The following is a 26,853-nucleotide window of genomic DNA, read 5'->3' on the forward strand; positions in this document are numbered from 1 at the left end:
CTTTTGGGTCATCATTGACACACCGGGTTGCAAAACTTCGGCCGTTACAAGTGGTATCAGAGCACCTAGGTTTGAATACCTTGGACGACGGGTTTTGGGTGCATATCATGTTTGTGTTGCCATGCTCTATGTGTTTATATGCTTCATGATAACATGTTTTGGTTTGATAACATGTTTATATGCCTATGTGATATATGTGGTATGCCATTTGTTTAGCATAATTTTATTCTAATGTAAATAGCATGACATATGATGTATGGTAAATTAGATTTGTATATGCGTAACTGTGTTGCGTTTTTTTTTGGCATAACTTGGGATTAATCATAGGATGTCTGAGTTGAGGTTGATAGTGATTGTCGGCATGGTTTCGTAGTAGTTTAGGTCCTTGTTAGCCTAGCATTGGCTTTGGGTAGGTGGATAGTTACCTTTTGTTTAAGCTCTCGTGAGGTGAGCTATTAGGCGTAGCTGTAGTACTAGACTTGTTGGTTTCGGGCTATGATGAAGTTATGGACCTCTTAGGCTTCTTGTTTGTTTGGGGACCGATTCCTCTTAGATTGCTATTTTTGTGGGTAGGTACGTTTATGGGCGGGTGCTTGGCACTGTCATGCTACCGTACTGGGCTGCTATTGTGCAGCTCAGACAGGGTTGGTGTAGGCTTTTGTTTCGATAGGCGTTGTCCTTTTGGTCGGTGATTGATGGTCGTTTTGGGGACGATTTTTTAGATTGATTCAGTTGTCTGATTGTATAGCTAGAGTAGCCATTTCGTTTGAGTTCTCCTTGCGTGATAACACTTTTGGGATTAAGTCAATTGATTGATGCTTCGGGTAGAGAGAGCATTGCATTGTTAGTAACACTTGTAGTGTCACCTCTAGATTTGGAGATGGATTGTTAGAGTCTTACCATTGTGGTAAGGGCTCACGTTTGTTTTGAGATAGGTTGTTGTCGCATTGGTTTTTGTAATCAGAATATGGCTAGGACTGGTCTTTCCTTTTTCTTAGACACTCTAGGACACGATGTCAATAGGGTTCATTGTTGCATCGTTTATTTTCTGTAGTTTCGTTTACTACCATATTAGTAGTATGATTTATGATATTGCAATGCATGAGTAGGTGGGGGTGTGTCCACAATTACTTTCTTGTTGTGTGGCATTAACATGCCTTATTTATATGCTTAGAGATGCCATGTTGTTACTATGCTTTAATGACATGATTTTGTGCTTACGTGGAGACGTGCTACATGTATCCTTGATTTTTATCTATATGAGTAGATTTACTTACTTGGTAATTGAATTTCCTTGTTTTATACATGACTTCCATGTTTAGTTTTCCTTTTTTGTTTCCTCTCGGTCGCACGTAGTGTGTATGCTGGTTTCCATAATGGTTTCGTTATGAAATTCCTTGTAGAGGAGTTGTCACATTTGTACATTTTGTCTTGAGCTGTCCACTTCCCTAAGGTGGGAAGAAGGCTCCCTATTCATGTTTGTCGCGTTGACATCTGTGGGAGAATAGGGTTTCTCCTCTTTTTCTTAGTTTGTGTTAGGGACTTCACAGGGAGTGAGTCTCTTCTCTTCATCGCCTTGTGTACGGTTTTGGGGTTGGTCGGTCTATGAGGATCACCATTGTTGTCTTAAGTCCTTGGTGAGAATTTAATGGATTTTGGTCAACTTACTTCCATGTAGGGGGTGAAGTCTTTGACCTTGTTGTCTTTTATTTCAGAGACGGAGTAGTGGTGTTGTCCTTCTTAGGACTGGTGGTTCCTTTCTTTCGTGTCTTCCCTTGAGGAGTTTTTGCGGTGGTTGTCGACGGAGTTTGCTGTGCTCGGTGTGAGTGGATTAGTGTGAGATCATTTTACGGGGACTTGTGTCCATATCATTGAGGATTTGTTTGATTCATGAGGTGAGCTCGATGCTCTTTTAAGAATGTCTTTTGGAGACTTGTTTCAGTTTAGGAGACCTAGATGTGGTTGACTCTTAGGAGGAGTTTTGGAGGATTGCTGTTGGATATGGCTTGTTTGTGGAGTTTTCTCGTCTTAGTTATGACTAGGTATGGTTTTGAGGAATCGTAGTTCCAATGGTTGTTTATGGATTGAAATTGAGGAATTTTGATTTAGCTTAGTGATGCCAAGCACGGTTTTAAGAGACTCGTTTTGTGACTTTGGTTGTCGGGATTTTGATGTATGTGACACGTGGTGGACTTGTTTTTCAAGGATTTAGTTATTCATGATAGGGATGTAGATCCAATGTTTGATCACGGTGATTGGTTTTGTAGTTGATCTATTTCAGGGAGATATGTAGGACTTCCGATAAAATGTCTTGTAGTGAGGTTCATTTTGATTTCTGGAGGTTTTGATTTGCTTGTCAGGCTTTGGATTCTTGATTGATGTTGTTAATAGTAGTATGTTGAGACATTGGAGTTGTTGGTTTTGTTGTATTGAGGATTGAGACCTTAAGCTAAAAGGTACCTGTAGTATTGTCGTTAGGATTTTGAGAATGGCCGTAATGTCGACGTCTTTGGACCATATCTCAACTCTTATGGAATGCCGGCATACCGGAATTGCTTTTGGTAATGATGATTTACGACATTGATGTCATTTGTTTCGAGAGGTTTCGTGGGTAGACCTAGTGGGGGGCAGGTTATGAACTAGTACCTTATACTGTCATGCTACCGTATAAAGTTGTGTGTTGTGGGCCAGTGCTAGTTGCCGTCGATGCTACCTTACTGACGAGTAAGTGTGGGCCGGCACTAGGCACTATTATTGCTACCACACATTTGAGTGCGTCGTGGGCGAGTTTTGGTTGCTATTTGTACTACCACGTCGTCATTATTCGGTACCCTGATTTGATATATGCTTATCTTGGAGTTCTTTTGGTGGTTGTTTTTGGATCCGTATGATGGTTCATCAGGAGGAATGCTTACGGTTGTTGCCTTTCGTTCTTTTATCTAACCTTGGGTTCTGTGTGTGAGTTTTGACTTGTCGTGTGACCGTATGGTCACTTTTCTTTTGAGAGGTTGTCCTGTCGTGAACACGTGGGTGAGAATGACATTGGTTTGTATGTTGTCTTTCAGTTTTGGGATTACTTTCATAGCATGTTGTGTTGGATACTCGGAGATGTACTTCGTAGTTATCCAGGTTTCGCCTTTTGTTTTGTTGGGGCTGGATTTCGGGGACGAAATCCCTTTTAGGTGAGAAGGTTGTAATGACCCGGTCATTTCATTCCTTTCCATTTTCCTCAAATTTTACAGATAATTTTTTTTCCGTTGTCTTTTCTTTTTTGAGTTCGGTTTCTCGTCACACGGTGTTGTCTCGAGTGCTCGAGAATGGTTTTCGAGACTCTTTCCCTTGGATTGACAACTTCCTTAAAGGACTGTGTCATTTCCACATTTTCGTTTTTTCAACACTATTCACTTTTCGTCTTTTTCCCCATTTGTCACTTTGTTGGCATAACCTCACTTTTCATGTTCGGAGTTGAGTTTTGACTTCATGAGTTTTCATTCAAGTTGATTTCCTCGAAATGCGTAGTTTTACTTTTGGAGAAAAGCTCGCCAGTTGTTTCCTTTTCCTGTAGGGGCGTAGATGAAAGGATTCTTCAGAAACATTCTTATTTCTTGGAGTGTTTTTCATAAATATCTTTTGAAGATATTTTTTTCAGGGGTTTTTAAGGAAATATCTTTTGGAAGATATTTTCATTTTGGCCAATTTTGTAATTATCACTTTTTGTAGAGGCCATTGTTTAATTAATGAAAATTATTACAAAATACCACGTTTTGAGCCTGAATCCTCATATGGGATTCATTTTCACTTTTTGTTGAGTCGTGTACTCTTAGAATTATCTTCTGGTCGTTTACCCCAGTTTTAGGGTTTGGTGCCAAACTTGTTTGGAGCATATCTTCCCTGCTCGATATTAGGTTTTCGACACTGTTTTTTCCGTTGCTCATTTTATCTCATTTTGGTTTTTTTTTCATTCACAGTGTTGTATCGTTTGAGCGCGTCTGCGCAAATTCCACTTTTCTGAACCCGACGGGATCTGTTCGGGACACTTTTAGGGTTTTTCTATAAATAGAGGGTTCTAAAATGAAAAGTCAAACTTTCTCATCTCTTTCCCCTCTCTTGGCCGGCAGCCACGGCAACCAAAGGGCTGCCACCCATCTTCTTCTTTTTCTGGCCTCTTCCCTCGTGATAAATGCCGTAGTGCCTTAGTGTTTATTGTCAGCTTTGACGAGGCCTTCGATTCCAACCGATTGGAATTTCGTTTTGGCCATTTTTTGAGTTCAGGTTTGAAGCCAAGTTTGGATTTTGGTGTGACCTCTTGGGGTTTAATGTTCACCTAGTTAACCCCGACAAACCCGAAGTATCGTCGGATTCGGAGCGGTTTCCATTTGGTGGCTTTTGAGATTTTCATCTCAAATTGAGGTAGCGGATGTTATAGGTTTATATCTTTGTTGTCTTGAATGTTTTTCAAGCTTATACAACTTGTATGCATGCTTTTGTTCATAATCTAGAATTTAATTTAATTATTTTCTTGTGTAAGATTTAATTCACATGATTGTACATGTGATGGAATTAAATTGTGGCATGCTATTAAATTGGGCCTTGATATGTTTATTAACATATATTAAATTGAGAACAATTGAATAAGTATTGAAACTTTTATTTAATAATTTTCTTTTATGAGAGTTTAATTCACATGGTTGTAACTAACATGAAATCAATTTGTAATGTGATATTAAACTAGGCCATAGTATGTTCTTTAACCTATGTTAATTTGAGGCCATTTGGAATTATTTTAAAATATAGAGAAAATTAATTAACTAGGTTAATTAATTTTATTTTAAGTGTTCTAGTCACTTAATTGAATTTTTATCTTGATAATGTTGATGGCATTGGCATGTTCTTTAATATATATTAAATTGGGAATATTCGGATAAGTTTTGAAATTTAGGGATTTTAATTAAATGAATTAATTAAAATCTATTTAATAGTTCCCTTGATATAATCAAGTATTTGAGTAGATATAACTTGTGTAGAGAAGTTATTTAATTTAGTAGATTACTAAATTCATGTGATTTTATAGTATTATGAATATAGAATGATTGTTGTGCATTATTGGAAGTTAAATTGTTAACTTGTTACTATGTAGTAGTAATATGAAATTCTTGTGAATTATCGATATTATTAGCTTTGTGAACTTATTGCTACAATGTCGTAGAATCAGTGTTTAAAGTTCACAATGGAAGCATGATTTAAATTGTTAAGTACTGTGATACCCCTCGATTCTAGAGTCATGGGTGATTAAGTCCGAGCGCAGATCTGAGGGATACTAGACAATTAATATGTAAACAAGCAAGAGCACAAAAGAATTAAAAACAAAATAATACGCTGAAAAGAATTCTAAATATACAAATCCTCCTTAATAATAGATTAATATAATTTAATATTTCCACTCCGTACAACTCAGGAATCCATCTAGTGGACCTCTAATAATCCCAATTGAAAATAAATTACAGAACCAACATCCAAACTATAATACAGAAGGAAGTCCTACGTAGTCGGAAGAGTGAGTGACTATATTTAATTCATCACGATCAAGCTCTAAGCCCGGTACTGACGAACACCAGAAAAATAAAAGTGGGTCAGTGTGATACCCCCTAATTTTGGAACACGGGTTGATCAAGTCCGCGCACAAAACCAGGGGATATCAAAACAATTAAAGTATTTCAAACAAGCACAAAGTACAAAAAGAAAATAAAAAGAATAAATAACTCGCTGAAGGAAAATCTATTAAATAATAAATCCATTAATAATTCTCCAATGGTTACAGCTCGGGAATCCTGTAATTCAAGGACCTCTTAACCAAAATCCACTATCCAGAAATTCATCAATACATACTGAAGTAATTATATCATACTTTGAAATAAAATAGAAAGAATGGCTAAGTCCTCCAGTTGCGGATCCTCAACCTTGAGACTTGGAACTTCTAATAACCTGAAAAATAAATCGTGGGTTAAACCCGACGAGCAAGTTCACTCTACCAGGCCTCTGAAAACCAATAAGCAGATCATCTCTGATCAAAACCAAACCTAATAAAGTTTTAACTTTAATAAAGCACGATATACATAGCTACATATAATTATATATACTATACTAATCACATCCATTAATAGGTTTATTAAATTTTTATACCTATTAAATAATTATTAGAATAATAATCATTCCTAAACCAATCTACCATTTATTTTAAAAAGAAAACTCCTTGAAGCTTAACTCCATCCTAGTCAATTGTTTAATCATTTAAACAATAAATTATAATAAAAAGAATATTATATTTAATCCCAAAATCCGATAATGATTTTAATTATTTAAATCACATATGCAAAATCTAAGCTTTGACAAATCATCCATGTCTCCACCAGTATTATTTTATTAATATGCATAAGATAATACACTAACCTGTAAGTACTAGATTATTCTAATTTAAGAATATCTAATCATAATCCAACCTATACAGACAATAACTATAGATGATATTTTAATCATCTAACACACAACAATATAATTACACTTTGGCAAATCAACCATGCCATTATAAATATATTTATTTATATATTGGCAACTCAACCATGCCTCCTTATGTATATATATTTATACTTTTAATTAACAACTCATCCATGTTTCCAATGTATGTGTTTTATTCATACAAATATTTAGGCTATATATTTAAGTCTCTGGCAACTCATCCATGCCTACAATTCAACCATGTACCAACTTTTAACTTAATGATGAACTAAATCACACATAGACTAATGTCATGCATTTCATAATCATAACATTACTTTAATAACCAGCCTATCCAAATATACCAAATAAGAATAATTTATGTTAATCATCTTAAATGATATATATATATATAGACACACACACATATATTATATAATATGTAAATATGTATAATACCATCCATAATAATATTTGATTCTTTAAATCATATATATATACACACACTTCCATCCATCCTTATCCTAAACAATTAAACCATATATACATATATATAAATAATATTATATATATATACTTCCTTCCATAACAATATATTAATTTAATTATGTTTACTTAATTTAAATGTTACTAAATCTCGTCAGAAATAGTTTCCCATAAATACCCCATCTCGGTAAATAATTTTTCGACACTGTTCCACTAAAACATAAATATCTCCTAGTATGATGGGAATTCGATAACGAAATCAGTACCATTGGAAAGAGGACGAAAAATCGTTAAATTTGAGCTCAAGAATGACCTAATTTGGATTTAAGATGACTAAGTTATGACCGTTTCAATTTCAAGTAACAAAACAAGCAACACAATACGTTGAGCTCAATTGCTACTGTGAGCGCGACCACACCGAATGATAATTCAGTTGACTAGACCAAGTCAACGGTCCCAAAGCGCAGACGCACAGATCTCCATGCGCTGCGATGCACCAGATCTCTTTTCTGTTGACAAGACTACACCAAGGGCATAGATCAGTGGTGCATTGAATCCCATGGATGTCCACCACATCGAATCAATCCAATTATATTAAACTAATCCTATGGTCTACATCAGCACACTCACCCTTGTACCATAAGCCGCGCCTCACTAGATTACAGCCCCCTCTTTCATGCGCCGTAACCCAGATTACATAAACAGTATATATATTTATTTATTTATACACAATTTTCCAAATAAATAATAGGAAAGGAAATCTAATAAATTCCAGAAAAATATATAAAAATACCAGAAAATTTCAGAAAAATACCAAAAATTCCAGAAACCATCTTTACCCTCTTGAATCATAGATCAACCTATAAATTGATTTTAAAATATATATATACAACATCTATATATACAATTAAAATCTAATAATTCAAAACTAAAAATAAATCATAATTCATACTTTTAAATAATCTGATCTAAACATAATTTAATCAAATAAATTTAAGTTAATGTTTTTTTTTTTTAATCCATTCTAACCATGATTTAAATTAATAATTTAATTAAAATCTTGATACTCAAGGTGAAATCCTTATGGGTTCTAAGAGGAAAATTAGAGAAGAACTTGCCTGAAGGTTTCGAAACGAAACCGATGCTTCAAGCCTTGATTGTCTCTTCCAATTCCGGCATCCTCTTTCTCAGATTTGGTCTTTTCCTTGTTGGCCTCCTCTTCTTCTCTTTCTCTCTACTTCTCTTATTTTTTCTCACGTGTAAACTTTTAACCCAAAAGCTTTATGTATTTTTATACATCTTAAATTCCAAATCCTATTCCAACTAGGACTGTGAATTAAAATAATAACCTTTAAATAATATATATCTATAAACATATATTATATTCCATATATATATATATATACACACACCTTCCATAATTAATCCATTAGTTAATTAAATCATATATACCTATATATATATCAATAAATATATATATATATATATATATATATGTCCTTCCATAATACCTATTAAATATATAATTAAATATATATTTATAATTATACAAAAATAATTATTAAAATAATCACTTAACCATGGGTCTTTATTAATTAACCCAATAAGGCTCCATCCAAACCCAATATCACATCCATTGGTCCCACTCCTCTTAAGCGCAAATCCAATTAATTTAAATAAACTAAATAATTAAATAAATACTTAAATTAAATAAATAAATAAATAAAAACTAATTACACTAAGCACATAAACAAAATAATAAATTACAACCAAGTCACATCATACCAATAAAATTAACATGCCAACAATTCAATTAATAATCAAACACACGCACACAAATCATCATATCAATTCAATAAATATAATCACAAAATAAAATCTAATTAAAATGAGACAATTAATCTAAACACTCAATTAAATAAAATAAATCATTTAAAAATAAAATAAAATCCATTAATCCCAATTAATAAATCCTTTAAATTATCGGGGTATTACATTCTTTCCCCCTAACAAAAGGAATTCCGTCCTCGGAATTCACGAATCCATGAAAACTTTGATTATTTAATTTCAAATTTCATTATTTCCTTTATCCATTTGAAAATTAACCCATCCACACATACTCATAATTAACAGACACATCTCGTAATTTATTAAGACGATGTTAAGCTAATCCCTATACTTGTTGCATTTATTTGCAACCTAACCTCACCAATTTACACGCGTTGAGAATTATCCCCATTACTATATTTTCTTTCAGTAACACACCTAAAAACTCCTTTACACACATGGTATAAAATACATATTTATATCCTTGCCAACCATAGGCTATTGCCTAATAAATAAAACATAAATTGTTACATAGTGATGTGATAATCTCCTTTCCTTTCTAATCAACATTACTTACCCTATGAGAGACAATTTGAGTAAAGACTCAATTATCCATACCAGATACTTTTGAAGTAATGATGGCTATTGCCACTATCATTCCTATCTTCCATCTTGACATTCTATATTTTGATACACCTTACCCTGTAGTCTACATACCTCAATATTTGTATATCTCTAATTAGCTAATTCCATATTTATGTAATTGATAAATATAAGTACACACTAAAGACGCTCACTGGACTAAAGCAGTCTCAACCGGATAGTGGGTATCTCATGTAAAACGCACACAAAGGTGGTCACGAGTCCTCCTTCTACCAGGGCCCACACATCCTTAAATCCAGCTATCCATCTAAATCGGTAATCTATAAATCTATAGCTAACTCATGCAATAGCTAAGTAATCCGTATATATATAGATATGCACTAAAGGAACCTCACTAGACTATAAGGTTGTCTCAACCTGAATAGTAGGCAACATGCAAACGCACATATAGTGGGCGCGACTGCCTAGACCTACCAGGGAAACAACTGCACTATATCTAGCTACACATCCCTGGCAATATATGCCCCCCAACCATGATTCTGAGACTCAAGCTCATATCATGGCACATATCTATACATATATAAAATCCATTATATCCAAACATAAAAGTAAACTATCCAACCATATTATTTCAATGGCATGCCATCCAACTATTCCGTTGATCTGACACGAATAAGTAGGACTTAACTCTATGGTTAATCCGTTCCCTTATAAATATATAGGTAGGACTTAACTTCTTTGGTTAATCCGTCCCTAGAATGCCATCGTCCCATACCGGTGCATTAAACCATACAATTCATAAATAAATAGGTAGGACTTAACTTTTCCGTTAATCCGTCCCTGAAATGCCACCGTCCCATACTGGTGCATTAACCATACAATCCATAAATAAATAGGTAGGACTTAACTTTTTCGTTAATCCGTCCCTAAATTACCCCCATATTATTTTAATGGTATATAAATCTATAAAATCCATAATTGATGCAACATATATAATTATACATCAAATAATCCAGAAGTAAGCATAATAAAAATTTGATATATACATTATTATATTATATGCCAATATATGATTAAAATCACATAAATATACAATGAAATTGCTAGAATAATATTAAGCAACTAAATCCTTCATTCAAACATGTAAGTTAATTAAAATTTCATATTGCTCAAGTCCTTAGCATCTTAATGTATATTATGCATTCTGAGATTTTAACCAGTTTATTTCAACCATGTAAATCACCTAATTTGATCTAAATAACCTTGGAACACCCCAATCCTCAAAACATAACTTAAAACCAATTCTGTAACTACATTTATCCTCCCTGAACAATACTGAGTATAGCAGTAATAACTTCCCACAATTCAGTTATCTACACTATCTCGCATCTGTGTTTACTATGTGAACATAAACTATCAGCCTTCGTAGTCTATGTCATTCAATAAATATTGTCTCCCTACTCACTGATTTAGTATATAATTCTAGCGCCTATGCTCCTTCCTCCTCAAATACCTTCCAAATCAGTGTCTTACCATTTTTTGATAAGACTAAACGATTTAACATTAGGATGCACTAACAGACCGAATAGAGAATACAATGAATTTTAAACTTAAGCTCTAAGTAAAAGAATACATAATGCGGAAGTCACACAACGAAAGACACCCTAGGGACACTTGAACCTGGAGTGCTCTGATACCAACTGTGATACCCCCTAATTTTGGAACACGGGTTGATCAACTCCGCGCACAAAGCCAGGGGATATCAAAACAATTAAAGTATTTCAAACAAGCACAGAGTACAAAAAGAAAATAAAAAGAATAAATAACTCGCTGAAGGAAAATCTATTAAATAATAAATCCATTAATAATTCTCCAATGGTTACAGCTCGGGAATCCTGTAATTCAAGGACCCCTTAACCAAAATCCACTATCCAGAAATTCATCAATACATACTGAAGTAATTATATCCTACTTTGAAATAAAATAGAAAGAATGGCTAAGTCCTCCAGTTGCGGATCCTCAACCTTGAGACTTGGAACTTCTAATAACCTGAAAAATAAATCGTGGGTTAAACCCTACGAGCAAGTTCACTCTACCAGGCCTCTGAAAACCAATAAGCAGATCATCTCTGATCAAAACCAAACCTAATAAAGTTTTAACTTTAATAAAGCACGATATACATAGCTACATATAATTATATATACTATACTAATCACATCCATTAATAGGTTTATTAAATTTTCATACCTATTAAATAATTATTAGAATAATAATCATTCCTAAACCAATCTACCATTTATTTTAAAAAGAAAACTCCTTGAAGCTTAACTCCATCCTAGTCAATTGTTTAATCATTTAAACAATAAATTATAATAAAAAGAATATTATATTTAATCCCAAAATTCGATAATTATTTTAATTATATAAATCACATATGCAAAATCTAAGCTTTGACAAATCATCCATGTCTCCACCAGTATTATTTTATTAATATGCATAAGATAATTCACTAACCTGCAAGTACTAGATTATTCTAATTTAAGAATATCTAATCATAATCCAACCTATACAGACAATAACTATAGATGATATTTTAATCATCTAACACACAACAATATAATTACACTTTGGCAAATCAACCATGCCATTATAAATATATTTATTTATATATTGGCAACTCAACCATGCCTCCTTATGTATATATATTTATACTTTTAATTAACAACTCATCCATGTTTCCAATGTATGTGTTTTATTCATACAAATATTTAGGCTATATATTTAAGCCTCTGGCAAATAATCCATGCCTATAATTCAACCATGTACCAACTTTTAACTTAATGATGAACTAAATCACACATAGACTAATGTCATGCATTTCATAATCATAACATTACTTTAATAACCAGCCTATCCAAATATACCAAATAAGAATAATTTATATTAATCATCTTAAATGATATATATATATATAGACACACACACATATATTATATAATATGTAAATATGTATAATACCATCCATAATAATATTTGATTCTTTAAATCATATATATATATACACACTTCCATCCATCCTTATCCTAAACAATTAAACCATATATACATATATATAAATAATATTATATATATATATACTTCCTTCCATAACAATATATTAATTTAATTATATTTACTTAATTTAAATGTTACTAAATCTCGTCAGAAATAGTTTCCCATAAATACTCCATCTCGGTAAATAATTTTTCGACACTGTTAGACTAAAACATAAATATCTCCTAGTATGATGGGAATTCGATAACGAAATCAGTACCATTGGAAAGAGGACGAAAAATCGTTAAATTTGAGCTCAAGAATGACCTAATTTGGATTTAAGATGACTAAGTTATGACCGTTTCAATTTCAAGTAACAAAACAAGCAACACAATACGTTGAGCTCAATTGCTACTATGAGCGCGACCACACCGAATGATAATTCAGTTGACTAGACCAAGTCAACGGTCCCAAAGCGCAGACGCACAGAACTCCATGCGCCGCGATGCACCAGATCTCTTTTCTGTTAACAAGACTACACCAAGGGCATAGATCAGTGGTGCATTGAATCCCATGGACGTCCACGACATCGAATCAATCCAATTATATTAAACTAATCATATGGTCCACATCAGCACACTCACCCTTGTACCATAAGCCGCGCCTCACTGGATTACAGCCCCCCCTTTCATGCGCCCTAACCCAGATTACATAAACAGTATATATATTTATTTATTTATACACAATTTTCCAAATAAATAATAGGAAAGGAAATCTAATAAATTCCAGAAAAATATATAAAAATACCAGAAAATTTCAGAAAAATACCAAAAATTCCAGAAACCATCTTTACCCTCTTGAATCATAGATCAACCTATAAATTGATTTTAAAATATATATACATAACATCTATATATACAATTAAAATCTAATAATTCAAAACTAAAAATAAATCATAATTCATACTTTTAAATAATCTGATCTAAACATAATTTAATCAAATAAATTTAAGTTAATGTTTTTTTTTTTTTTTAATCCATTCTAACCATGATTTAAATTAATAATTTAATTAAAATCTTGATACTCAAGGTGAAATCCTTATGGGTTCTAAAAGGAAAATTAAAGAAGAACTTGCCTGAAGGTTTCGAAACGAAACCGATGCTTCAAGCCTTGATTGTCTCTTCCAATTCCGGCATCCTCTTTCTCAGATTTGGTCTCTTCCTTGTCGGCCTCCTCTTCTTCTCTTTCTCTCTACTTCTCTTATTTTTTCTCACATGTAAACTTTTAACCCTAAAGCTTTATGTATTTTTATACATCTTAAATTCCAAATCCTATTCCAACTAGGACTGTGAATTAAAATAATAACCTTTAAATAATATATATCTATAAACATATATTATATTCCATATATATATATATATATATATATATATATATATATACACACACACCTTCCATAATTAATCCATTAGTTAATTAAATCATATATACCTATATATATATCAATAAATATATATATATATATATATATATATATATATATATATATGTCCTTCCATAATACCTATTAAATATATAATTAAATATATATTTATAATTATACAAAAATAATTATTAAAATAATCACTTAACCATGGGTCTTTATTAATTAACCCAATAAGGCTCCATCCAAACCCAATATCACATCCATTGGTCCCACTCCTCTTAAGCGCAAATCCAATTAATTTAAATAAACTAAATAATTAAATAAATACTTAAATTAAATAAATAAATAAATAAAAACTAATTACACTAAGCACATAAACAAAATAATAAATTACAACCAAGTCACATCATACCAATAAAATTAACATGCCAACAATTCAATTAATAATCAAACACACGCACACAAATCATCATATCAATTCAATAAATATAATCACAAAATAAAATCTAATTAAAATGAGACAATTAATCTAAACACTCAATTAAATAAAATAAATCATTTAAAAATAAAATAAAATCCATTAATCCCAATTAATAAATCCTTTAAATTATCGGGGTATTACATTCTTTCCCCCTAACAAAAGGAATTCCGTCCTCGGAATTCACGAATCCATGAAAACTTTGATTATTTAATTTCAAATTTCATTATTTCCTTTATCCATTTGAAAATTAACCCATCCACACATACTCATAATTAACAGACACATCTCGTAATTTATTAAGACGATGTTAAGCTAATCCCTATACTTGTTGCATTTATTTGCAACCTAACCTCACCAATTTACACGCGTTGAGAATTATCCCCATTACTATATTTTCTTTCAGTAACACACCTAAAAACTCCTTTACACACATGGTATAAAATACATATTTATATCCTTGCCAACCATAGGCTATTGCCTAATAAATAAAACATAAATTGTTACATAGTGATGTGATAATCTCCTTTCCTTTCTAATCAACATTACTTACCCTATGAGAGACAATTTGAGTAAAGACTCAATTATCCATACCAGATACTTTTGAAGTAATGATGGCTATTGCCACTATCATTCCTATCTTCCATCTTGACATTCTATATTTTGATACACCTTACCCTGTAGTCTACATACCTCAATATTTGTATATCTCTAATTAGCTAATTCCATATTTATGTAATTGATAAATATAAGTACACACTAAAGACGCTCACTGGACTAAAGCAGTCTCAACCGGATAGTGGGTATCTCATGTAAAACGCACACAAAGGTGGTCACGAGTCCTCCTTCTACCAGGGCCCACACATCCTTAAATCCAGCTATCCATCTAAATCGGTAATCTATAAATCTATAGCTAACTCATGCAATAGCTAAGTAATCCGTATATATATAGATATGCACTAAAGGAACCTCACTAGACTATAAGGTTGTCTCAACCTGAATAGTAGGCAACATGCAAACGCACATATAGTGGGCGCGACTGCCTAGACCTACCAGGGAAACAACTGCACTATATCTAGCTACACATCCCTGGCAATATATGCCCCCCAACCATGATTCTGAGACTCAAGCTCATATCATGGCACATATCTATACATATATAAAATCCATTATATCCAAACATAAAAGTAAACTATCCAACCATATTATTTCAATGGCATGCCATCCAACTATTCCGTTGATCTGACACGAATAAGTAGGACTTAACTCTATGGTTAATCCGTTCCCTTATAAATATATAGGTAGGACTTAACTTCTTTGGTTAATCCGTCCCTAGAATGCCATCGTCCCATACCGGTGCATTAAACCATACAATTCATAAATAAATAGGTAGGACTTAACTTTTCCGTTAATCCGTCCCTGAAATGCCACCGTCCCATACTGGTGCATTAACCATACAATCCATAAATAAATAGGTAGGACTTAACTTTTTCGTTAATCCGTCCCTAAATTACCCCCATATTATTTTAATGGTATATAAATCTATAAAATCCATAATTGATGCAACATATATAATTATACATCAAATAATCCAGAAGTAAGCATAATAAAAATTTGATAAATACATTATTATATTATATGCCAATATATGATTAAAATCACATAAATATACAATGAAATTGCTAGAATAATATTAAGCAACTAAATCCTTCATTCAAACATGTAAGTTAATTAAAATTTCATATTGCTCAAGTCCTTAGCATCTTAATGTATATTATGCATTCTGAGATTTTAACCAGTTTATTTCAACCATGTAAATCACCTAATTTGATCTAAATAACCTTGGAACACCCCAATCCTCAAAACATAACTTAAAACCAATTCTGTAACTACATTTATCCTCCCTGAACAATACTGAGTATAGCAGTAATAACTTCCCACAATTCAGTTATCTACACTATCTCGCATCTGTGTTTACTATGTGAACATAAACTATCAGCCTTCGTAGTCTATGTCATTCAATAAATATTGTCTCCCTACTCACTGATTTAGTATATAATTCTAGCGCCTATGCTCCTTCCTCCTCAAATACCTTCCAAATCAGTGTCTTACCATTTTTTGATAAGACTAAACGATTTAACATTAGGATGCACTAACAGACCGAATAGAGAATACAATGAATTTTAAACTTAAGCTCTAAGTAAAAGAATACATAATGCGGAAGTCACACAACGAAAGACACCCTAGGGACACTTGAACCTGGAGTGCTCTGATACCAACTGTGATACCCCCTAATTTTGGAACACGGGTTGATCAACTCCGCGCACAAAGCCAGGGGATATCAAAACAATTAAAGTATTTCAAACAAGCACAGAGTACAAAAAGAAAATAAAAAGAATAAATAACTCGCTGAAGGAAAATCTATTAAATAATAAATCCATTAATAATTCTCCAATGGTTACAGCTCGGGAATCCTGTAATTCAAGGACCCCTTAACCAAAATCCACTATCCAGAAATTCATCAATACATACTGAAGTAATTATATCCTACTTTGAAATAAAATAGAAAGAATGGCTAAGTCCTCCAGTTGCGGATCCTCAACCTTGAGACTTGGAACTTCTAATAACCTGAAAAATAAATCGTGGGTTAAACCCTACGAGCAAGTTCACTCTACCAGGCCTCTGAAAACCAATAAGCAGATCATCTCTGATCAAAACCAAACCTAATAAAGTTTTAACTTTAATAAAGCACGATATACATAGCTACATATAATTATATATACTATACTAATCACATCCATTAATAGGTTTATTAAATTTTCATACCTATTAAATAATTATTAGAATAATAATCATTCCTAAACCAATCTACCATTTATTTTAAAAAGAAAACTCCTTGAAGCTTAACTCCATCCTAGTCAATTGTTTAATCATTTAAACAATAAATTATAATAAAAAGAATATTATATTTAATCCCAAAATTCGATAATTATTTTAATTATATAAATCACATATGCAAAATCTAAGCTTTGACAAATCATCCATGTCTCCACCAGTATTATTTTATTAATATGCATAAGATAATTCACTAACCTGCAAGTACTAGATTATTCTAATTTAAGAATATCTAATCATAATCCAACCTATACAGACAATAACTATAGATGATATTTTAATCATCTAACACACAACAATATAATTACACTTTGGCAAATCAACCATGCCATTATAAATATATTTATTTATATATTGGCAACTCAACCATGCCTCCTTATGTATATATATTTATACTTTTAATTAACAACTCATCCATGTTTCCAATGTATGTGTTTTATTCATACAAATATTTAGGCTATATATTTAAGCCTCTGGCAAATAATCCATGCCTATAATTCAACCATGTACCAACTTTTAACTTAATGATGAACTAAATCACACATAGACTAATGTCATGCATTTCATAATCATAACATTACTTTAATAACCAGCCTATCCAAATATACCAAATAAGAATAATTTATATTAATCATCTTAAATGATATATATATATATAGACACACACACATATATTATATAATATGTAAATATGTATAATACCATCCATAATAATATTTGATTCTTTAAATCATATATATATATACACACTTCCATCCATCCTTATCCTAAACAATTAAACCATATATACATATATATAAATAATATTATATATATATATACTTCCTTCCATAACAATATATTAATTTAATTATATTTACTTAATTTAAATGTTACTAAATCTCGTCAGAAATAGTTTCCCATAAATACTCCATCTCGGTAAATAATTTTTCGACACTGTTAGACTAAAACATAAATATCTCCTAGTATGATGGGAATTCGATAACGAAATCAGTACCATTGGAAAGAGGACGAAAAATCGTTAAATTTGAGCTCAAGAATGACCTAATTTGGATTTAAGATGACTAAGTTATGACCGTTTCAATTTCAAGTAACAAAACAAGCAACACAATACGTTGAGCTCAATTGCTACTATGAGCGCGACCACACCGAATGATAATTCAGTTGACTAGACCAAGTCAACGGTCCCAAAGCGCAGACGCACAGAACTCCATGCGCCGCGATGCACCAGATCTCTTTTCTGTTAACAAGACTACACCAAGGGCATAGATCAGTGGTGCATTGAATCCCATGAACGTCCACGACATCGAATCAATCCAATTATATTAAACTAATCATATGGTCTACATCAGCACACTCACCCTTGTACCATAAGCCGCGCCTCACTGGATTACAGCCCCCCCTTTCATGCGCCCTAACCCAGATTACATAAACAGTATATATATTTATTTATTTATACACAATTTTCCAAATAAATAATAGGAAAGGAAATCTAATAAATTCCAGAAAAATATATAAAAATACCAGAAAATTTCAGAAAAATACCAAAAATTCCAGAAACCATCTTTACCCTCTTGAATCATAGATCAACCTATAAATTGATTTTAAAATATATATACATAACATCTATATATACAATTAAAATCTAATAATTCAAAACTAAAAATAAATCATAATTCATACTTTTAAATAATCTGATCTAAACATAATTTAATCAAATAAATTTAAGTTAATGTTTTTTTTTTTTTTTAATCCATTCTAACCATGATTTAAATTAATAATTTAATTAAAATCTTGATACTCAAGGTGAAATCCTTATGGGTTCTAAGAGGAAAATTAAAGAAGAACTTGCCTGAAGGTTTCGAAACGAAACCGATGCTTCAAGCCTTGATTGTCTCTTCCAATTCCGGCATCCTCTTTCTCAGATTTGGTCTCTTCCTTGTCGGCCTCCTCTTCTTCTCTTTCTCTCTACTTCTCTTATTTTTTCTCACATGTAAACTTTTAACCCTAAAGCTTTATGTATTTTTATACATCTTAAATTCCAAATCCTATTCCAACTAGGACTGTGAATTAAAATAATAACCTTTAAATAATATATATCTATAAACATATATTATATTCCATATATATATATATATATATATATATATATATACACACACACCTTCCATAATTAATCCATTAGTTAATTAAATCATATATACCTATATATATATCAATAAATATATATATATATATATATATATATATATATATGTCCTTCCATAATACCTATTAAATATATAATTAAATATATATTTATAATTATACAAAAATAATTATTAAAATAATCACTTAACCATGGGTCTTTATTAATTAACCCAATAAGGCTCCATCCAAACCCAATATCACATCCATTGGTCCCACTCCTCTTAAGCGCAAATCCAATTAATTTAAATAAACTAAATAATTAAATAAATACTTAAATTAAATAAATAAATAAATAAAAACTAATTACACTAAGCACATAAACAAAATAATAAATTACAACCAAGTCACATCATACCAATAAAATTAACATGCCAACAATTCAATTAATAATCAAACACACGCACACAAATCATCATATCAATTCAATAAATATAATCACAAAATAAAATCTAATTAAAATGAGACAATTAATCTAAACACTCAATTAAATAAAATAAATCATTTAAAAATAAAATAAAATCCATTAATCCCAATTAATAAATCCTTTAAATTATCGGGGTATTACATTCTTTCCCCCTAACAAAAGGAATTCCGTCCTCGGAATTCACGAATCCATGAAAACTTTGATTATTTAATTTCAAATTTCATTATTTCCTTTATCCATTTGAAAATTAACCCATCCACACATACTCATAATTAACAGACACATCTCGTAATTTATTAAGACGATGTTAAGCTAATCCCTATACTTGTTGCATTTATTTGCAACCTAACCTCACCAATTTACACGCGTTGAGAATTATCCCCATTACTATATTTTCTTTCAGTAACACACCTAAAAACTCCTTTACACACATGGTATAAAATACATATTTATATCCTTGCCAACCATAGGCTATTGCCTAATAAATAAAACATAAATTGTTACATAGTGATGTGATAATCTCCTTTCCTTTCTAATCAACATTACTTACCCTATGAGAGACAATTTGAGTAAAGACTCAATTATCCATACCAGATACTTTTGAAGTAATGATGGCTATTGCCACTATCATTCCTATCTTCCATCTTGACATTCTATATTTTGATACACCTTACCCTGTAGTCTACATACCTCAATATTTGTATATCTCTAATTAGCTAATTCCATATTTATGTAATTGATAAATATAAGTACACACTAAAGACGCTCACTGGACTAAAGCAGTCTCAACCGGATAGTGGGTATCTCATGTAAAACGCACACAAAGGTGGTCACGAGTCCTCCTTCTACCAGGGCCCACACATCCTTAAATCCAGCTATCCATCTAAATCGGTAATCTATAAATCTATAGCTAACTCATGCAATAGCTAAGTAATCCGTATATATATAGATATGCACTAAAGGAACCTCACTAGACTATAAGGTTGTCTCAACCTGAATAGTAGGCAACATGCAAACGCACATATAGTGGGCGCGACTGCCTAGACCTACCAGGGAAACAACTGCACTATATCTAGCTACACATCCCTGGCAATATATGCCCCCCAACCATGATTCTGAGACTCAAGCTCATATCATGGCACATATCTATACATATATAAAATCCATTATATCCAAACATAAAAGTAAACTATCCAACCATATTATTTCAATGGCATGCCATCCAACTATTCCGTTGATCTGACACGAATAAGTAGGACTTAACTCTATGGTTAATCCGTTCCCTTATAAATATATAGGTAGGACTTAACTTCTTTGGTTAATCCGTCCCTAGAATGCCATCGTCCCATACCGGTGCATTAAACCATACAATTCATAAATAAATAGGTAGGACTTAACTTTTCCGTTAATCCGTCCCTGAAATGCCACCGTCCCATACTGGTGCATTAACCATACAATCCATAAATAAATAGGTAGGACTTAACTTTTTCGTTAATCCGTCCCTAAATTACCCCCATATTATTTTAATGGTATATAAATCTATAAAATCCATAATTGATGCAACATATATAATTATACATCAAATAATCCAGAAGTAAGCATAATAAAAATTTGATAAATACATTATTATATTATATGCCAATATATGATTAAAATCACATAAATATACAATGAAATTGCTAGAATAATATTAAGCAACTAAATCCTTCATTCAAACATGTAAGTTAATTAAAATTTCATATTGCTCAAGTCCTTAGCATCTTAATGTATATTATGCATTCTGAGATTTTAACCAGTTTATTTCAACCATGTAAATCACCTAATTTGATCTAAATAACCTTGGAACACCCCAATCCTCAAAACATAACTTAAAACCAATTCTGTAACTACATTTATCCTCCCTGAACAATACTGAGTATAGCAGTAATAACTTCCCACAATTCAGTTATCTACACTATCTCGCATCTGTGTTTACTATGTGAACATAAACTATCAGCCTTCGTAGTCTATGTCATTCAATAAATATTGTCTCCCTACTCACTGATTTAGTATATAATTCTAGCGCCTATGCTCCTTCCTCCTCAAATACCTTCCAAATCAGTGTCTTACCATTTTTTGATAAGACTAAACGATTTAACATTAGGATGCACTAACAGACCGAATAGAGAATACAATGAATTTTAAACTTAAGCTCTAAGTAAAAGAATACATAATGCGGAAGTCACACAACGAAAGACACCCTAGGGACACTTGAACCTGGAGTGCTCTGATACCAACTGTGATACCCCCTAATTTTGGAACACGGGTTGATCAACTCCGCGCACAAAGCCAGGGGATATCAAAACAATTAAAGTATTTCAAACAAGCACAGAGTACAAAAAGAAAATAAAAAGAATAAATAACTCGCTGAAGGAAAATCTATTAAATAATAAATCCATTAATAATTCTCCAATGGTTACAGCTCGGGAATCCTGTAATTCAAGGACCCCTTAACCAAAATCCACTATCCAGAAATTCATCAATACATACTGAAGTAATTATATCCTACTTTGAAATAAAATAGAAAGAATGGCTAAGTCCTCCAGTTGCGGATCCTCAACCTTGAGACTTGGAACTTCTAATAACCTGAAAAATAAATCGTGGGTTAAACCTTACGAGCAAGTTCACTCTACCAGGCCTCTGAAAACCAATAAGCAGATCATCTCTGATCAAAACCAAACCTAATAAAGTTTTAACTTTAATAAAGCACGATATACATAGCTACATATAATTATATATACTATACTAATCACATCCATTAATAGGTTTATTAAATTTTCATACCTATTAAATAATTATTAGAATAATAATAATTCCTAAACCAATCTACCATTTATTTTAAAAAGAAAACTCCTTGAAGCTTAACTCCATCCTAGTCAATTGTTTAATCATTTAAACAATAAATTATAATAAAAAGAATATTATATTTAATCCCAAAATTCGATAATTATTTTAATTATATAAATCACATATGCAAAATCTAAGCTTTGACAAATCATCCATGTCTCCACCAGTATTATTTTATTAATATGCATAAGATAATTCACTAACCTGCAAGTACTAGATTATTCTAATTTAAGAATATCTAATCATAATCCAACCTATACAGACAATAACTATAGATGATATTTTAATCATCTAACACACAACAATATAATTATACTTTGGCAAATCAACCATGCCATTATAAATATATTTATTTATATATTGGCAACTCAACCATGCCTCCTTATGTATATATATTTATACTTTTAATTAACAACTCATCCATGTTTCCAATGTATGTGTTTTATTCATACAAATATTTAGGCTATATATTTAAGCCTCTGGCAAATAATCCATGCCTATAATTCAACCATGTACCAACTTTTAACTTAATGATGAACTAAATCACACATAGACTAATGTCATGCATTTCATAATCATAACATTACTTTAATAACCAGCCTATCCAAATATACCAAATAAGAATAATTTATATTAATCATCTTAAATGATATATATATATATAGACACACACACATATATTATATAATATGTAAATATGTATAATACCATCCATAATAATATTTGATTCTTTAAATCATATATATATATACACACTTCCATCCATCCTTATCCTAAACAATTAAACCATATATACATATATATAAATAATATTATATATATATATACTTCCTTCCATAACAATATATTAATTTAATTATATTTACTTAATTTAAATGTTACTAAATCTCGTCAGAAATAGTTTCCCATAAATACTCCATCTCGGTAAATAATTTTTCGACACTGTTAGACTAAAACATAAATATCTCCTAGTATGATGGGAATTCGATAACGAAATCAGTACCATTGGAAAGAGGACGAAAAATCGTTAAATTTGAGCTCAAGAATGACCTAATTTGGATTTAAGATGACTAAGTTATGACCGTTTCAATTTCAAGTAACAAAACAAGCAACACAATACGTTGAGCTCAATTGCTACTATGAGCGCGACCACACCGAATGATAATTCAGTTGACTAGACCAAGTCAACGGTCCCAAAGCGCAGACGCACAGAACTCCATGCGCCGCGATGCACCAGATCTCTTTTCTGTTAACAAGACTACACCAAGGGCATAGATCAGTGGTGCATTGAATCCCATGGACGTCCACGACATCGAATCAATCCAATTATATTAAACTAATCATATGGTCTACATCAGCACACTCACCCTTGTACCATAAGCCGCGCCTCACTGGATTACAGCCCCCCCTTTCATGCGCCCTAACCCAGATTACATAAACAGTATATATATTTATTTATTTATACACAATTTTCCAAATAAATAATAGGAAAGGAAATCTAATAAATTCCAGAAAAATATATAAAAATACCAGAAAATTTCAGAAAAATACCAAAAATTCCAGAAACCATCTTTACCCTCTTGAATCATAGATCAACCTATAAATTGATTTTAAAATATATATACATAACATCTATATATACAATTAAAATCTAATAATTCAAAACTAAAAATAAATCATAATTCATACTTTTAAATAATCTGATCTAAACATAATTTAATCAAATAAATTTAAGTTAATGTTTTTTTTTTTTTTTAATCCATTCTAACCATGATTTAAATTAATAATTTAATTAAAATCTTGATACTCAAGGTGAAATCCTTATGGGTTCTAAGAGGAAAATTAAAGAAGAACTTGCCTGAAGGTTTCGAAACGAAACCGATGCTTCAAGCCTTGATTGTCTCTTCCAATTCCGGCATCCTCTTTCTCAGATTTGGTCTCTTCCTTGTCGGCCTCCTCTTCTTCTCTTTCTCTCTACTTCTCTTATTTTTTCTCACATGTAAACTTTTAACCCTAAAGCTTTATGTATTTTTATACATCTTAAATTCCAAATCCTATTCCAACTAGGACTGTGAATTAAAATAATAACCTTTAAATAATATATATCTATAAACATATATTATATTCCATATATATATATATATATATATATATATATATATATATACACACACACCTTCCATAATTAATCCATTAGTTAATTAAATCATATATACCTATATATATATCAATAAATATATATATATATATATATATATATATGTCCTTCCATAATACCTATTAAATATATAATTAAATATATATTTATAATTATACAAAAATAATTATTAAAATAATCACTTAACCATGGGTCTTTATTAATTAACCCAATAAGGCTCCATCCAAACCCAATATCACATCCATTGGTCCCACTCCTCTTAAGCGCAAATCCAATTAATTTAAATAAACTAAATAATTAAATAAATACTTAAATTAAATAAATAAATAAATAAAAACTAATTACACTAAGCACATAAACAAAATAATAAATTACAACCAAGTCACATCATACCAATAAAATTAACATGCCAACAATTCAATTAATAATCAAACACACGCACACAAATCATCATATCAATTCAATAAATATAATCACAAAATAAAATCTAATTAAAATGAGACAATTAATCTAAACACTCAATTAAATAAAATAAATCATTTAAAAATAAAATAAAATCCATTAATCCCAATTAATAAATCCTTTAAATTATCGGGGTATTACATTCTTTCCCCCTAACAAAAGGAATTCCGTCCTCGGAATTCACGAATCCATGAAAACTTTGATTATTTAATTTCAAATTTCATTATTTCCTTTATCCATTTGAAAATTAACCCATCCACACATACTCATAATTAACAGACACATCTCGTAATTTATTAAGACGATGTTAAGCTAATCCCTATACTTGTTGCATTTATTTGCAACCTAACCTCACCAATTTACACGCGTTGAGAATTATCCCCATTACTATATTTTCTTTCAGTAACACACCTAAAAACTCCTTTACACACATGGTATAAAATACATATTTATATCCTTGCCAACCATAGGCTATTGCCTAATAAATAAAACATAAATTGTTACATAGTGATGTGATAATCTCCTTTCCTTTCTAATCAACATTACTTACCCTATGAGAGACAATTTGAGTAAAGACTCAATTATCCATACCAGATACTTTTGAAGTAATGATGGCTATTGCCACTATCATTCCTATCTTCCATCTTGACATTCTATATTTTGATACACCTTACCCTGTAGTCTACATACCTCAATATTTGTATATCTCTAATTAGCTAATTCCATATTTATGTAATTGATAAATATAAGTACACACTAAAGACGCTCACTGGACTAAAGCAGTCTCAACCGGATAGTGGGTATCTCATGTAAAACGCACACAAAGGTGGTCACGAGTCCTCCTTCTACCAGGGCCCACACATCCTTAAATCCAGCTATCCATCTAAATCGGTAATCTATAAATCTATAGCTAACTCATGCAATAGCTAAGTAATCCGTATATATATAGATATGCACTAAAGGAACCTCACTAGACTATAAGGTTGTCTCAACCTGAATAGTAGGCAACATGCAAACGCACATATAGTGGGCGCGACTGCCTAGACCTACCAGGGAAACAACTGCACTATATCTAGCTACACATCCCTGGCAATATATGCCCCCCAACCATGATTCTGAGACTCAAGCTCATATCATGGCACATATCTATACATATATAAAATCCATTATATCCAAACATAAAAGTAAACTATCCAACCATATTATTTCAATGGCATGCCATCCAACTATTCCGTTGATCTGACACGAATAAGTAGGACTTAACTCTATGGTTAATCCGTTCCCTTATAAATATATAGGTAGGACTTAACTTCTTTGGTTAATCCGTCCCTAGAATGCCATCGTCCCATACCGGCGCATTAAACCATACAATTCATAAATAAATAGGTAGGACTTAACTTTTCCGTTAATCCGTCCCTGAAATGCCACCGTCCCATACTGGTGCATTAACCATACAATCCATAAATAAATAGGTAGGACTTAACTTTTTCGTT

Source organism: Cornus florida, unplaced genomic scaffold (assembly GCF_030987335.1).
Source record: "Cornus florida cultivar Cherokee Brave unplaced genomic scaffold, ASM3098733v1 CherokeeBrave_3.0.0_Hap2_Chr11, whole genome shotgun sequence".
NCBI lineage: Eukaryota > Viridiplantae > Streptophyta > Magnoliopsida > Cornales > Cornaceae > Cornus > Cornus florida.